The 15,834-nt window shown below is 38.9% G+C and overlaps 1 protein-coding gene across 1 annotated transcript in view; it reads left to right on the forward strand.

The window, feature by feature from the left end:
- THOC1 (THO complex 1) overlaps positions 1-15,834 on the forward strand; it is a 1,639,837-nt gene that overhangs the window by 1,374,777 nt on the left and 249,226 nt on the right. The window lies entirely within an intron of this gene.

Raw genomic sequence — 15,834 nt, forward strand, 5'->3', positions numbered from 1 at the left:
CACTTTTCACCTCCGCCCTTCCATTTGTAACCCAGTTGCTCCTTGGAATCTTAATTTAATTTTATCCCAGTTAATGTTAACCCCTTTTGAACCAGCCTCCACAGCCTCTCTTAAGTTCGTGTCATGGAAAACATTATTCTTGGTGGCTATAACCTCTGCTCGTAGAATTTCGGAATTACACGCGCTATCTGTTCGACCTCCCTACTTGATTTTCCACTCGGATAGAGTGACATTACGCACCAATCCGTCTTTTCTCCCAAAAGTTTGTTCACTTTCAAATATTAACCAGTCCATCGAACTTTCCACCTTTTTCAAAGATCACACTAACAAGTTGGAATATATGCTGCATAAGTTAGACGTCCACAGACAACTCAGGTTTTATTTGCAAAGGACAAAAGATGACAGAAAATCAGACCAACTATTTATATCCTTTGCTGACCAAAGAAAAGGTATGGCGGTTACCAAAGTTACCTTGTCTAAATGGCTAACAGATTGTATTAAATTTATCTATTCACAGATGAAACAACAATTACCTTTTCAACCCAAGGCTCATTCTACCAGGGCTATGGCCACATCCCTAGCCCATGCAGCCCATTTGCCGTTGGATACTATTTGTGCGGCAGCAACCTGGGCGAAGCCTCATACCTTCATTCTCCATTATAAGTTGGACAAGAACTCCAAAGATAGGGCGTCTTTTGGTTCCACGGTTCTCAGGAATGTTCTCCCATGAGCCACCCAGGGTAAAGGAGCTACGGACACTACCCATGCGTAAGAACAAACTGCGAGATTGAACAATTTCACATAAAGAAGTTATGTCTTACCATAACGTTTCATGTGAATTGTTCATCTCGCCTTTGTTCTTACTACCCACCCTCCATCCCCCGGCCTATGGGTTTTTTTTGGAGAACGGGATGATTTGGATTCCAATACAGCTGGTCTTCAACACCTTCTGTTAGTCTCTGGCTGCTTCTGTTGTCAGGGTACTCTTTTCATTATCTAGGTGTTTTTTGGGCATTGCTGACCCTTATCTTTAAATTACTGCTAGCGCCTGGGGTGCATTGTTATCTTCTGGTGTTGGCAAACTAGATCTGAGGGTTAGCACTAGGGGATTGTGGGATAGAACTGTGCCTCGAGCTTTCTCAAGATGCAGAGCTGTAGAAGTGGCCATCTCGGAGCCGAGGATCGGCTCCAAACCCATGCGTAAGAACAAAGGCGAGATGAACAATTCATATGGAACGTTATGGTAAGACATAACTTCTTTTTATAGCAGTTGAAGGTGGAATGTAAATACATGCCAATGTAATCATCCTCCCTTGCCAGCAGCCCTTTTGCATTACACATTTGCCATTATTATCTTTTTTATCTTTTTCTTTCAGTGCCGGACCTCCTCTTGCAATTAATATAAGTTCTCCTGTTTTTCTTTGTTCCATGTATTCCAGTGGATAATCTTTCTGAAAACCTTTCTTTAGCAAAGTCATATGTTCAGTTCTTTCTAAGTGTGTCTCCTTTAACATAGCTATTTGCACTCTACAATTTTACAATAGTTTACCCTCTCTTTCTTGTTTGTATTTATCTGTGAGGCCATTTACATTTAAAGACATTAATGAAAGCATCATTGTATTAAAAAGTTATTATTCCCACTTTTTATGTATAATACCTTTTCTGTTAAAAGTTCCAGCTTTTGTTACATACATACACTGTTTAGCAGGTTGAACTTTTATACAGTTGTTTCTTGTCATATCCATTTGAACTTATGTCACATCTTATAAAACTTTTTTTGTTTTATTGAAAGCCCCCAAACAAAAAAATGGACACAGCCCCAATACCTTTTAACTTAATATTAACACACAAAACTATGTAAACCTTCAAATATTGAAGTTTTACCCTCCTAATAGGAACAAAAGTCCCAAACTGAGAGCCACACTCACTGACTTGAATTAACATGAAAAAAGGTTATCCATGCTAACAAGCATGGTGTGCACCCTGTGCTTCTGCTAAGTGCTTATTGGTTTTGTCTTATCTTTATAGCTTCCCAGCTGGGAAAATCCCTGAATGTTTTCAGAGAACATTAACTACCTCGGGAAAGCCCCTAATGCTTTCAGAGAACATTATCTACATTGAGAAAACCCCTGAATGCTTTCAAAGAATATTATCTCCTAGCCAATTTCTCTTTTCTTTTTCCCCCAGCTAATCACTCCCCACCAGGCTTTAGCTAGTCTCTCTTTATCAGATTGTTTGAATGGAGAAATGAGAACCAGGCAGCCAGTTTCTTTATCAGATTGCTTCCATGGAAACATGAAGTCCAGCTGCAGAATTGTTATTGAGTATTTGTGTAACTGCTAGAAAAAAAAACTTCATAATATTCAGTGTTAGTTTTCATTTACTTGCTCTCTCTTAAAACTTATTACTAAATCAGTGTCTTTAATCCAGTCATTCCACCCTGCACGAATGAGAAAAAACACTTTAATTGGCTTTTTATCATGGTTTTTAACCAGATTTGTTTTACCTTACAGTGCCTAAATTTCTTAAAACTGAACAAGAAGAAAGATGGACGAAGAGAGAAAGAAAAGAACAGCAGCAGCAGAACCTGTTTACATTCCCCATTACAATTAAAACTAACTGAAAAGAACTTTATAGCATGTAAAGAAAACCACATGCCACAAAATTGGTACTATTTAAGAAAAAAAAACATTTACTTAGTTAACTTTCTCCCTCCTTTTCCCCTCCCCAAAGCACTTTTCTGAAAATTAATGACGTGACGTAGGACATATGCTTTAGAGTCCCACACAAGTCCAACAAATTCTGAAAAAGTCCAATATTTCCAAATATTCTTCTGTCATATTTCACAAAATATAATTATTGCATTGTAATCCCATATTAAGTTACTAGTTTTACTACTGTTGATCTCCGAAATCCTGTCACTGCTTCATTTCCAACATACTCTCGATTCTTCTAATGTACTCTCATCCCTTCCTTCTCTCCAACATTTTCCATTGAAAAATTTGAAAAAGTTTCACAGGTACAGTCCATCTGTGTTTTTTACTGCCAGAAGAACAAGAAGCAGAATGTCTTTCTGTTTCACAGCTTACTTTTTGTTGGACAAACTTTATTTGCTCCTTAGCATGTACTTCATCAAAAACTGATTTTGTCCCTCCAGGGAAGAATACCTTGAAGACAGCTGGGTACAGCAGTTTGAATCTCACACCTGCATCTCAACATTACCTGAATAGTGGAATACATTTGCTCCTCTTCTGTGCAGTGTACAATGAGTAATCATTCTCCACAAGTACTCTGCTGTCTCCCACTTTTAGCACTTTGTCCTTCTGCCACAGTTTTGTCAGAATCAGCTCCTCCTGGTAGGATTGCATCTTTACTATTAAAGGTCTAGCTTGCTTTCTTATAGCCAGGTTTGGAGCATACACACTATTTGCCCTTTCAACTAACAACTCCCACTGTGGCATACTGTTCCGTTTGCTTATTTGTGCTTTCATAAAATTAATGCAATCTGTCCCTTCCAGCTTCTCTGGTATAGCTGAAAGTCTCAGGTTTTCCCTGTGCTGTGTCCTGTAATTCTATTTTTAAAACATCTCTTCCTGAGCAGTTTTAGATTCAAACAGCCTTTTCTTCAGTTTGACCTCTGATTTTTGCAGCTTTATTATCTCACCTGAGTATCTGTTTACAGCTTCTTCCATTTTTTTCCAGACTTTTGTTGCTTGTGTTGATGTACTACATCAATGTTTTGTTTATTTTAACCAGGTCTGTATGCAGTTGTCTTATTATCTTCCTGTAGGTTATTGGAAGTCATGTCCAAAGGTTGCATTGCTTTTTTGCTGAACAGCTACAGCATTTTCCCCAGTCAGTATTTCTTCCTCACTTTTTTCCAGGTCTTCTGTAATTCTTTATTCCTGGCATCCAGGCAGTGCAGTTACCAGCCAGTTACAGAAATTTACACAGAAACACACGTCTTCTGACTTTCTCTGCTGAGTTTCTGTTTTTCCACTGGGAGAGCTAGAAATAAGCTGTTACTGAGTGTGGAACCATTTTGGTAGTCCTCCAAAAGAATCATATTCTTCAGAGATTATTGCTCCCACCTTTTATATATAGCAGCTTTTTTATGTCTAGTTTCAGCTTTTGTGCGTTATATGCATGTACTCTTTTGTAGGATAATCTTTTATAAAGTTTGTGCTTGTTCTCTGCATTTGAGCCAATGTCACATCTTGTAGAGCTTTGTTTTACTGAAAACTCGCAAACAAAAATACACATATACACCCACTACCCCTAAAAACCCATTCGCTTATGTACGTCTTCAAATATTGAAGTTTTACCCTCCTAATAGGAACAAATGTTCCAAACTGACGAGCCCCACATGTACGCACACATACACATACACACACACACACACACACACACACACACACACACACCGACTCGAGCTAACCTAAAAGAAAGGTTATCCATGCTAAGATGCATGATGTAGCTTGTGGTTCTATTAAGTGCTGTCTGGTTTTGTCTTATCTTTATAGCTCTCTCAGGTAGGAAAACACTTGAAAGCTTTCAGAAAACATTTTCTCTAAGCCCTTTCTCTTTATCAAATTGTTTGCTCGGGACATGAGAACTAGACACAAAACTGTTTACTAGAAAAAAAAAGCCTTGTAATAATCACTTTTTTTTCATTTACTTGCTTTATTTTAAAACTTACTATATTAAGCTAATGGCCTTAACCTAGTCATTCCCCTGTGCAGGAATGAGAAAAAGCACAGTAATTTTTCTTTTGTCATGATACTTTTAACCAGATTTGTTTTACATTGCAGTGCTTACATTTGTTAAAACTGAACAAGGCGAAAGAGAGACAAAAAGAAAGAAAACAGGCGCACATATTTCCAGTACTTATCCCCATTACACTTAAAAATAACTGAAAAAAACTTTACTTTATAACATTTAAATAAAATTATGCAGTATTTAAATAGTATTACTAGGAAAAAGTTTGTATTGCTTACAGTTAACTTTCTCCCTCCTCTTCTCTTCTCCTGAGTATTTTTTCCAAACATTAATGACATGAAGTATGGCACATACTTTAGAGTCCCCTATAAATTTAACAAAGTCCAATATTTTCAGATTTTCTTGTTGTCATGTTTCACAAATAGTTATTGCTTTGTAATCCCACATTTGTCAGTTTCTAAGTTACTGATTTTATTCTCCAAACATTAATAACATGAAGTAGTACATATGCTTTAGAGTCCCCTACAAGTTTAACAGAGGTCAAGAAAGTCCAATTTTTCCAGATTTTCTTGTTTTGTTCCTGTTCACCTCCATCCCCCAAACCCGATCTCTGCTTCATTTCCAATGTACTCTATATTCTTCTAGTCAGCTCTTGTGCTTTTTCCCCTCTCAAGCATTTTCTTTTGAAATACTGGAAAGAGTTTCATTGGCACAGTCTCTCTGTGGTCTTTATTACCAGAGTAACAAGCAGCAGAATCTCCTTCTGTTTCACAGCTCACTTTTTGTTGGACAAACTTTTGTATTTCTTCTTAGCATGTGCTTCATCAAAAATTGATTTTTGTTCTTCCAGGGAAAAAATGTTTTGAAGATAGTTTGGTACAGCAATTTGAATCTCATGCCTGCGTTTTGACATTCCCTGAATGATGCAATAACTTTACTCCTCTTCTGCCTGGTGTACAGTGAGTAGTCCTTCTCCACAAACATTCTGCTCTCTACCACTTTTAGTATTTTGTCCTTCTGCCACGGTTTTATTAGCATCAACTCCTTCTACTGGTAGGATTGCATCTTTACTATTAAAGTTTTAGGTTATTTTCTCATAACCAAGTTTGGAGCATATACACAATGTGCCCTTTCAATTAGCAGTTCCTGTTGTGGATTATCAGTCCAGTTGCATATTTGTGCTTTCATAAATTAATACAGTCTATTCCGTCCAGTTTCTCAGATACAGCAGAAAATCTCAGGTTTTCTCTACATGCTCTGTCCTCTAATTCTATTATTTTTGAAGCAAGTCTTCTTATGCAGTCCCGTAGTCAGCCTTCTCTTCATTTTGACCTGTGCATTTTGCAGTTTTATCACCTTATCTGAATATCTGTTTAAAGCTTCTTCCATTTTTTTCCATTCATTTATTGTTTGAGTTGATATATTCCATCAGTGTTTCATTTATTTTAGTCAGGTCTCTGCAGTTGTCTTATACTTTCCTGTAGATTACTTGGTCATGTCTGAAGCTTGCACTGCTTTTTTCTGAACAGCTACAGTACTTTTCCCAATCAGTATTTTTTCATTGCTTTTTGTACCTGATTTTCCTTCAGGTCCTCAGTATTTCCTTTTTCCTGGCATCCAGGCAGTGGACTTGCTAGCCAGTTACTGAAATGTACCCAGAAATCTGGGTGCATTGGCTGTTTTCTCTAAGTTTGTGTTTTCACACTGGGAGATCTAGAATTAGGCTGTTACTCAGTGTACAGCCATCTTGGAAGTCTTCCCACTCCTTTTCTTGAGCTTTTGTACCCTCTCTGAAGTAAAGAATACTGCAGCAGTGATGTAGAAGGGCATAGTACAGTTGTGTAAAATCTTACCATAACAGTAGATGTCCTTCTATTCACTGTTGCAGTTTTCAGTCCCTCCCTCCATCTCTGTTTCTCTTTTGGTTTTGATTTGGTTATTCTCCTGGCCAAGGGTTTCCCTTTTCCATCTGCATTTTCTCCGTTTGGATGTGCGTATCCACCTTTTGTCCTGTGGAGACTGTTCTGTACTGGGGCAGTTCAGTGCTGTGTAGCTGTGTCTGTACTTCACCTTTATTCCCTATGTTCTGTGTGAGGAGCCATACATGTGACAAAGCAGCACACACACTATTTAAAGGCTTTGGTGTACTAACTTGGATGTTGGTCTATTCTTAGCAGGAAATCCCTAAGGTGAAGAATACTGCTACAGTAAAGAGAGGGGCATCTACTGTCATGGTAAGACTTTACACAACTATCCTTTCCCTAATCATAAGGAATTCATTCAAGGTACAAATGAGGAGTACAATGGATATAAAAAGTGTACACACCCCTGTTAAAATGACAGTTTTTTATGATATAAAAAAGTGAGACCACAATAAATAATTTCAAAACTTTTCCCACCTTTAATGTGACCTATAACCTGTACAATTCAATTGAAAAACAAACAAATCTGTTTGGAGAAAAATATAAAAAATAAAAAGCGTACAATATGTTGGTTGCATAAGTGTGCACACCCTTAAACTAATACTTTGTTGAAACACCTTTTGATTTAATTACAGCATTCAGTCTTCTTGGGTACACACGTGCCATTAATTAAAGATGCTGATTAACCCCAAATAAAGTTCAGCTGTCCTAGTAGGATTTTTCTGACATTTACTGAGTTGCCTGCTACAGCAAAATCCATGGTTTGCAAAGAGCTTACAAAGCATCAAAGGGATCTCATTGTTGAAAGGTATCAGTCAGGAGAAGGGTACAAAAAATTTCCAGAGCATTGGATATACCATGGAACACAGTGAAGACAGCCATCAAAAAGTGCAGAAAATATGAGACAACAGTGATGTTGCAAAGAACTGGACGGCCCTCCAAAATTGATGAAAAGGCAAGACAAAAACTGGTCAGGAAGGCTGCCAAGAGACCTACAGCAACACTGAAGGAGTTGCAGGAATTTCTGGAATATACTGGTTGAGTAATACTATGAGACAACAATCTCCCATATTCTCCATATATCTGGACTATGGGGTAGGGTTGCAAGATGGAACCCTTTTCTTGCACAGAAAAACATCCAGGCCTGGCTTAAATTTGCAAAACAATACATCAAGTCTCTGAAAAGAATGTGAGAAAATATGTTATGGTCTGATGAAACCAAGGTTGAACTTTTTGGCCACAATTCCAAAAGGTACGTTTGGTGCAAAAACAACACCACCAAAAGAACATCATCCCCACTGTGAAGCATGGTGGTGGCAGTATCATGCTTTGGGGTTGCTTTTCTGGAACTGGGGCTTTAGTCAAGTTGGAGGGAATTATGAACAATTCCAAATACCAGACACTTTTGGCCCAAAACCTTAAGGCATATGCTAGAAAGCTGAAGATGAAGAGGAATTTCACCTTTCAATACGACAATGACCCCAAGCATACATCCAAATCAACAAAAGAATGGCTTCCCCAGAAGAAAATTAAAGTTTTGGAATGACCCTGCCCAGAGCCTAGACCTAAATCCAATAGAAAATCTGTGGAATGACCTGATGAGTGCTGTGCACAAGAGATGCACCTGCAGTCTAACAGATATGGAGTGCTTTTGCAAGGAAGAGTGGGCAAATATTGCCAAGTCAGGATGTGCCGTGCTGATAGACTCCTATCCAAGAAGACTGAATGCTGTAATTAAATCAAAAGGTGCTTCAACAAAGTATTAGTTTAAGGGTGTGAGCACTTCAATCAGCTTATTGTACGTTTTTTTTTTTAATATTTTTTTTTCCCTAACAGATTTGTTTGTTTTTCAATTGAATTGTACAGGTTATAGGTCATGTTAAAGATGGGAAAAGTTTTGAAATGATTTATTGTGGTCTCATTTTTTTATATCACAAAAACCTGGCATTTTAACAGGGGTGTGTACACTTTTTATATACACTGTATATTAGCACTGTACCTGATTTGAAAACCAGACTGAATGAGTCTCGAGCATAGTACTGTTGTAAAATGGTATCTGGCTGTGAATTGACATTCTAAATAACCATATTTAAAAGAGGAAGGTGAGGGATGGGACAATAGTTACCAAGTTGCACTACTTCAAGATTAGGGAAATGGAAGCCTCTTTTAAAGCAGATAAAAAAGCAAACAGTACTTAATGAAGCAGAGGGGATTTGATAACTCACTGAAAGCATCACATCTAGGCAGGGGAGAGTCCATCTTGGTGAGGATAGGTCCAGGCCCCAGGTAATATGGTTGCGTACCTTGAACAAAAGAGATCATTTCCATATGATCTGTTAACTGAGGCTTAAAATCAAGACTTATGACTGTCACTCTCCTCTTGAGCACGAGAAGTTTTCTTTGAAATTGTTATGGAAGATGAAGTTGTCCATAGTGATGGCTGCTTACCTGCATAAATCTGAATGGCCAGCTTGCATCCTTCTGAAGAAAATGTAGTAAGGGGCAAACAGGCTAGAAAGACGGAAAGCTATGTTTCATGTTCTCTGAAAGTGACTTAAAAGTTTTGCAGTATTGGATTCATGTATTTCGTTTGTAGTGTCATTACTAATCCAAGTCTAGCTACTACAAGATGAAAGAACAAGAAGGTAGCAGTCTGATTCCCTTTTCATAGCACGTTAACTATGTAGAGTAGGGCTCAGTAGGCAGACACCTTGCATAATCCCAGGCAGGACATACAGAAAGAATTAAGTAATCAGCATGTCAAGCATTGACAAAAGACTCCTTATTTGAAGTTTGCTGTGCACACCCTATTCACCCGCAAGGGATCTAATTTTTCTCCTTTCCTCAGCTACTGATGTAGAGAGTACACAGAAATCCTAGGCTTTCAACCCTTGAGATTGGGGTGGGTTCCTAAGACGTTAGTATCCCTGACCTCTTGTGGTTGGACTCCAGAAAAACATCAGCCAACCTGCTGTGTGGTTTAAGCTCAACAGCAAGAGACTTTCTGAACACAGACTCAAGAAATCTAGATCCTTTATCCCATAAGTTAAGCAAGATGTGGTGGAGAGTGGAGAAAGTAAGGGATCAGATCAGTCATCAGCCAAGGTCTTGTCCTTTGAAGTCTTTTGCGCTATGTGGTCTCCACTGTCTATTAAAGGATCAGGCTTGTGCTCATCTTCAACTGCTGTACATGACAGATAGGGACCTGTTTGTTCCTTCAGTCATGGCAAGCACTTAGGACTTAATAGGTAGTTAACTTTAAAAGTATATGAATGCACTCATAGGTAAAACAAATTGACATACTTGCAGGGCAAGTATCTCTGCTGACTATTTGAGACCAGATTCTGCCCTTAATGACCTGACACCTAGTATCCATCTGTTGCTCCCTTCCCTTCTCTCTCTCTCTGAGGACATGAGGAGGCCTTTCCCTTCAAAAGCTAGGGCAGAAGTGGTTCTACATCCCCTCAGAAGCAGACCAAGATAATATTAAGGATCATCCTTTGTAGGTTTATGATTATCATTTCCTCTCTCATATTGGCTGTTATTGCTTAAAGTTTCTTCATTTTTAGGTGCACAGGATTACCTAAGCTGCTCAATTCTTTGCTCATTTTTATTTTTGTTGAGCGTGGTTGCACAATATTTTGCTTATTTTTATTTTTCAGCATGCTATGTATATTGTAATGAAGTTTGTAGGCACAAAATGCATTTATTTTTGAGTTCCCATGATTACAGGGTCATAAAGAAAGAATGAACCTTTTTTAATGATTGGTCTTCAATTTAGAACAACCTTGGAGTGGAAATATGTAATTCTGGTGATATGTGGTTTGGAGTTATGACTTACTTTCCTGAAAAAGTGCCTTGCTTTATTGCTTGAAAAATCAGACTTCTAACTAAACTCAGCAAGTGTGTATGCTGACTTCAGCTGGAGATATTGCTGGGAGGTGGAAAGGACTCTTTGAGGAACTTTTGAATCAGTGGCCATGGCTCCTTCAAGGAGACAGTGCCAGAAGGTGCTGGTGACGATATGCCCATTTCTGTAGAAGAGGACAGTACAGTGAGGAAAACAGCAACACAGTGAGAAGGCTGTGGAAGTAGATGGAATTTGGCCTAAATACTGAAGTTGCTGGATGATGGGATATCAGTTATTACAGCTTTCCTGTTGAATTCAAGTAAAACACTTGCCCTCTTTGGGATTGTAAAACATGAAATGAGCCAAAGAAAATATTCCAAACAGAAACCACAAGACAACCCAAAACATTAGCATTTCTATCCTTTTAAACATGGATTTCAGAATTAACAAGAACAATCTAAAACATTAATTATATATAAAAGATTACATCATTTGTTAAAGAAGAGCCAATGACTCTTTGCTACCTACTCAGTCACAGTTTAGCCAAATTCATTTTTAAAACACATTTTATATTTATAACATCATTTAACCCGCAAACAAAGTTTGCTAATAGTCTTAGCTGATATCTTAATTCCATGATCTTCAGCATGTTGTTTGTTGTCCTTTAGGCTGGACTAGTTTCACACAGTCAACAAAAAAAAAAATGATTTTTGAAGTTACTGCACTCGGACGAGTACTTAAAAAAAGCATTTTCTTGTTGGCTAGTGTGTAGTTGTACTCATGCTGAGCCAACTTTTGCATGGTTATTAAAATTGTAGGAGTCACAATGTGCAACATAAACTACTTGTACACTATTACAATTTAAATGACCTTTCCCTTATGGTCTCATCATAGTTTTTGATGGCCAAGTAACAAACGTCTTAGTGTGTATTTACAATAGTTACAAAAAAAGCAGTAGAAATATTAATCATTATTTTTATTGGTGTTGTGGCTGTTATTCCTTGTCCCTTTCTAAAATGGCCTTTAAATTGGTATTCCTCAAAGCTGGGTCATGTTCCATAATTAGTAGGTCAGGATTACCTGACAAAGTTTTCCACTCATTGGTAAGAATATTGTTTGATCGTGTTACAATTCACAGTGTTGTCCAGGAAGAAACAACTGATGGAATAATTGGTGTTGCGACTGGCAGTTCCTTGATGTAAACTCTGCACAGAACAGGGTTATGTTATGTTTCCCTTTCTTTTTTAACATTCTCAAATATTTTGTTTAGCCTGTTTGTCATAGTTTCTATCAGTAAACATTTTCTTTAGCAGTTCTAACTCTTGCAAAAATAACTTATCAGCTTGTTGTGAGTCTCAGTATGCACATAGCCTGTTTTTTTTTACTATATTATGCTTAACTTGTTTGTGGTGACAACTTTTCCATGTCGAAAAGTGTTACCAAAGGTGCGTTTCCTACAGATCCTACAGTTAATTTCATTTTTACTATGGTCCACAGTGATAGTGACATCCAAAAAGTGCATATTGCCTTTGGCACTCGGGTATGGTGTGGTGTATATGTAATAAAGTTTGCCGCTAGAGTGGTGTTGAGGGATAAAGCTCTTAATACAGGTCAGCCAACCCAGGTTTGATTAGTGGCTTGGGAGATTGATGAAGTGGCAGGGAAGGATACGTGTTGCCATCCCTGTGGAAAGGGCAGTGCTGTGGGCATCTCTGGTGACCATCTGTCAGAGGCTCAGAATGTTGCTATCAAGGGGTGTGTCCAAAGGGGGAATAGGATGGAGATATGGCTGACCTGCCACAGTGGGGCAAAATATTACTTACTTGCCCTCATACTTTAGCACAGGAACAACAAGGTGAGATCAATGGGGTATATTTCATAAAAGACCCCCCCCCCCATGTTGATGTGGAGATCCCCAGGGCATCCTTAAGGTCTGCACTTGTCCCAATGCTAATGGATGAGGACAATGGGCACTGGGTAGGGAGCTGCATGATGAACCAGAGGGGAGAAAAAAAGAACTCCAGAAAACATGTGTAATTAAATTATTCAGTTAATGTTTTTCCAAATACTTTGTCAATGTATCTAAGATATGCTAAAATGTTTGGCCATTGTGAACTCTGGGAAATACAGGTAGTTTCTCACACATTCAAGAACATGTGGGAAAAAGTGGGAACCTTTTCAGCCCCCGTCACAGTGCCACATGCTTGATGATAAACTGTTGTTAAATATGAAGTGTTATTTAACACTATATCTAATAATTCATAAATATTGGTTATAATAATGTTTTAAAGACCAGTCTTTAATAGCTTCTTTCTGTGGGATGACTTGTAATACTTAAATCTTTGATGTCTAATGTAACGAGCAACAATCATTTTTGTAATTCACATATTTTTTTTCATTTCTAAAAGTCCCACAAGCCTCTGATTTACTTTTTCTTATTTCACGAATAAGTAACCTGTCTGTTGGAATTGCTAGGGATTCTATTCTAAGTCAAAGGCAACTAACTAACTAAGGCAAACAGCTATAAAATTTTAAAAACAAGCTCCCAAAGCATAGGAATTGAACCTGATGTTTGTTTAGATGAAATTACTCACCTGCAAGTTAATTATTCAGGAGTTACATCTTGAAACCTGGGCTCTTGTGGCTTAGTGTAAACCCCGCTCCGCCCTGCCCCCTATTCCCACCCGCCCCCAGTACTCGTACTTTTATAACCTCAAACCACTCCCCCTACTGTCCACTAACTTCCTGTACCTCACTACCGCCCTCTAAGATCAAATGGAATATGACACCACCCAGGAAGCTTATCATACTAACTCTTTTTCCACTCCTACTTGTCCCTTATCTAGCTACCCTATATGAAACCTGGTCTTACATAGGCTTCCACCACCCAGGCTACCAAACCAACCCCTCCCCCATAATTAACAACAGAGGCCATGACTCAACTCCCTACTCACCCTCCTTGTTAGAACTCGAACGCTATGTAATTATCAAACCTACCAATATTAGGCCAAATGATAAACATTACTACAAACTTCTACTCAAAGCCCTCAAATTCATTACCACTCTGAATCACAGACTAGCCACAGATGGTGATATCCACTCCAACCCTGGCCCTTCCCCTCCACTCAATTCTAATTCCACCCTATCCTCCCCTCCACTTCTCAATCTAAACTCTATACCCTTTAACTCTCTTCTGACCTGTCATCTAAACATCAGAAGTGTAAACAATAAGATTCACAACCTACATGCCCTTTTAGCTACTTGTTCCCTAGACCTACTGTGTCTCACAGAAACCTGGCTTAAACCAAGTGCGAAAGACACACAGATAATCCCACCAGGGTATGATATACTAAGAGCAGACCGAATAACTCGTAAAGGTGGCGGTGTAGCCATACTCTACAAAAATACATTACAAATCTCCCTTGCCTCTCCACAACCCCTCCTAACAAACAATGCTGAAATTCTACTTGTAAAACTTCAACCAAACAAACATAAAAGCATAAATATAGCATGTATTTACATCTCCCCAGGCAACAATAATAACAAAACCTTAGAGGACTTTCTCCACTGGCTAACTCAAACTCACCCCCAGGAATCCATAGTGTTAGGTGACTTCAACATCGATTGGAATTCCTTCTCATCTAGCTCCCCATCTAGCAGCATAAATCTACATGGCTTTTCTCAGCTCATATCCACTCCTACCAGACTAGGTAAACCCCAAAACAAAGACAGCATCCTGGACTGGATCCTTACTAATAAAGATCCTGACCAGTACTCAGCAGGTACTCACCCGGAGGACATGAGTGATCACTTACGCACCTATGTTATCAAATTCAAGAAAATCACCCCCCTTCTTACAACCATAAAAAAAATCAGGAACAATAATAAATTCAACGCCTCCATTTTTCAAACTGAACTTAAAGCCCACAACTGGACAATACTCAAGACTCTTCCTCTTGAAGAGGCAGTTATCTACTTCAACACCACCTTCCTCAAGATTCTAGATTCCCATGCTCTAATACGGTCCATTAGAACTAAAACCAAAACCGCACCATGGCTCTCTAAGGAAACAAAATCCAAAATCCTATCTAGAAACAAGATGTGGGTCACATGGCGTACCTCTAAAGACCCACACTCCCACCAAACCTTCCGGCAACTTAGAAGTGAAACTAAAAGAATGATCTTAAATGATAAAAAAAACTTCTTCCTCCACCTCGAACACAAACACCTTAATAATCCTCAAAAATTCTGGGCAGGCTTAAACAAGCTCCCGCACCCAGGCCAGGCAACCACCCCCACTCCAACAACTTGCAAACAACAGTGCCCTGTAAACATTGCTAACGCATTCAATAGTTTCTTCACAGAAACTATACAATCCCTGGCCACACAATTCAAACAAACAACCAGCCCACTCCACTACCCATGCCAGCAGAATACTACAACTACATCAGATCATCTATTTGCCTTCGATCCAGTACCCATATCCTCTATAACATCTCTTCTTAAAAAACTAAAACCCACTAAGCTAGCAGCTGACCTTCTCCCAGCTGAGTTTCTGCAAAAAGTAGCTGAGGCCATTTCCTATCCCGTCTCCATAATCATAAACCGTACCTTGTCAGAAGCCTTCATCCCCTCCATATGGAAAATGTCCCACATTATTCCTCTCTATAAAGGTGGTAGCTCATTGAGCTAACCAACTACAGACCTATAGCTATACTCTCACCCCTGGCCAAAATTATGGAAAAGTGTGTCCACAAACAACTGATGGAACACCTCACCAAAAATAAAATTCTAGCCAACTCCCAACATGGCTTCAGGCCAAATCACAGTACCACATCAGCCCTCCTATCCTTTTCTAATACCATCAATAACTTCAGAAACAATAATAAACTATCATCTGCTCTTTTCTTAGACCTCTCCAAGGCCTTTGATATGGTGAACCATATTCAACTCCTCCATACATTAAAAAAACTATCACTCAGCAATTCCACGCTGAAATGGTTCCAATCCTACCTGTCCAATAGGCAACAGGCTGTTCTATGGCAGGACAAATTATCCACATGCCTACCTGTTACACTTGGAGTTCCCCAAGGATCTATTCTTGGCCCTCTTCTCTTCATCATCTTTGTTAATGACCTGCCCACAATCGCCCCCCATGCCACGTGCATTCAATATGCAGATGATTCGACCATCATCAGCACTGCCTCCAACCTGGCAGACCTCACTGCTTCAACCCAAGACACCTTCAACCTAATAGAAAAATGGTTCTCAAGTCGTCAACTAGTTCTCAACCCCAACAAAACAAAACTACTTACTTTCTCACTCACTAACAAGACTCTTCCC

Source organism: Protopterus annectens, chromosome 3.part0, assembly GCF_019279795.1.
Source record: "Protopterus annectens isolate FY-2018-M chromosome 3.part0, PAN1.0, whole genome shotgun sequence".
NCBI classification, from domain to species: domain Eukaryota; kingdom Metazoa; phylum Chordata; order Ceratodontiformes; family Protopteridae; genus Protopterus; species Protopterus annectens.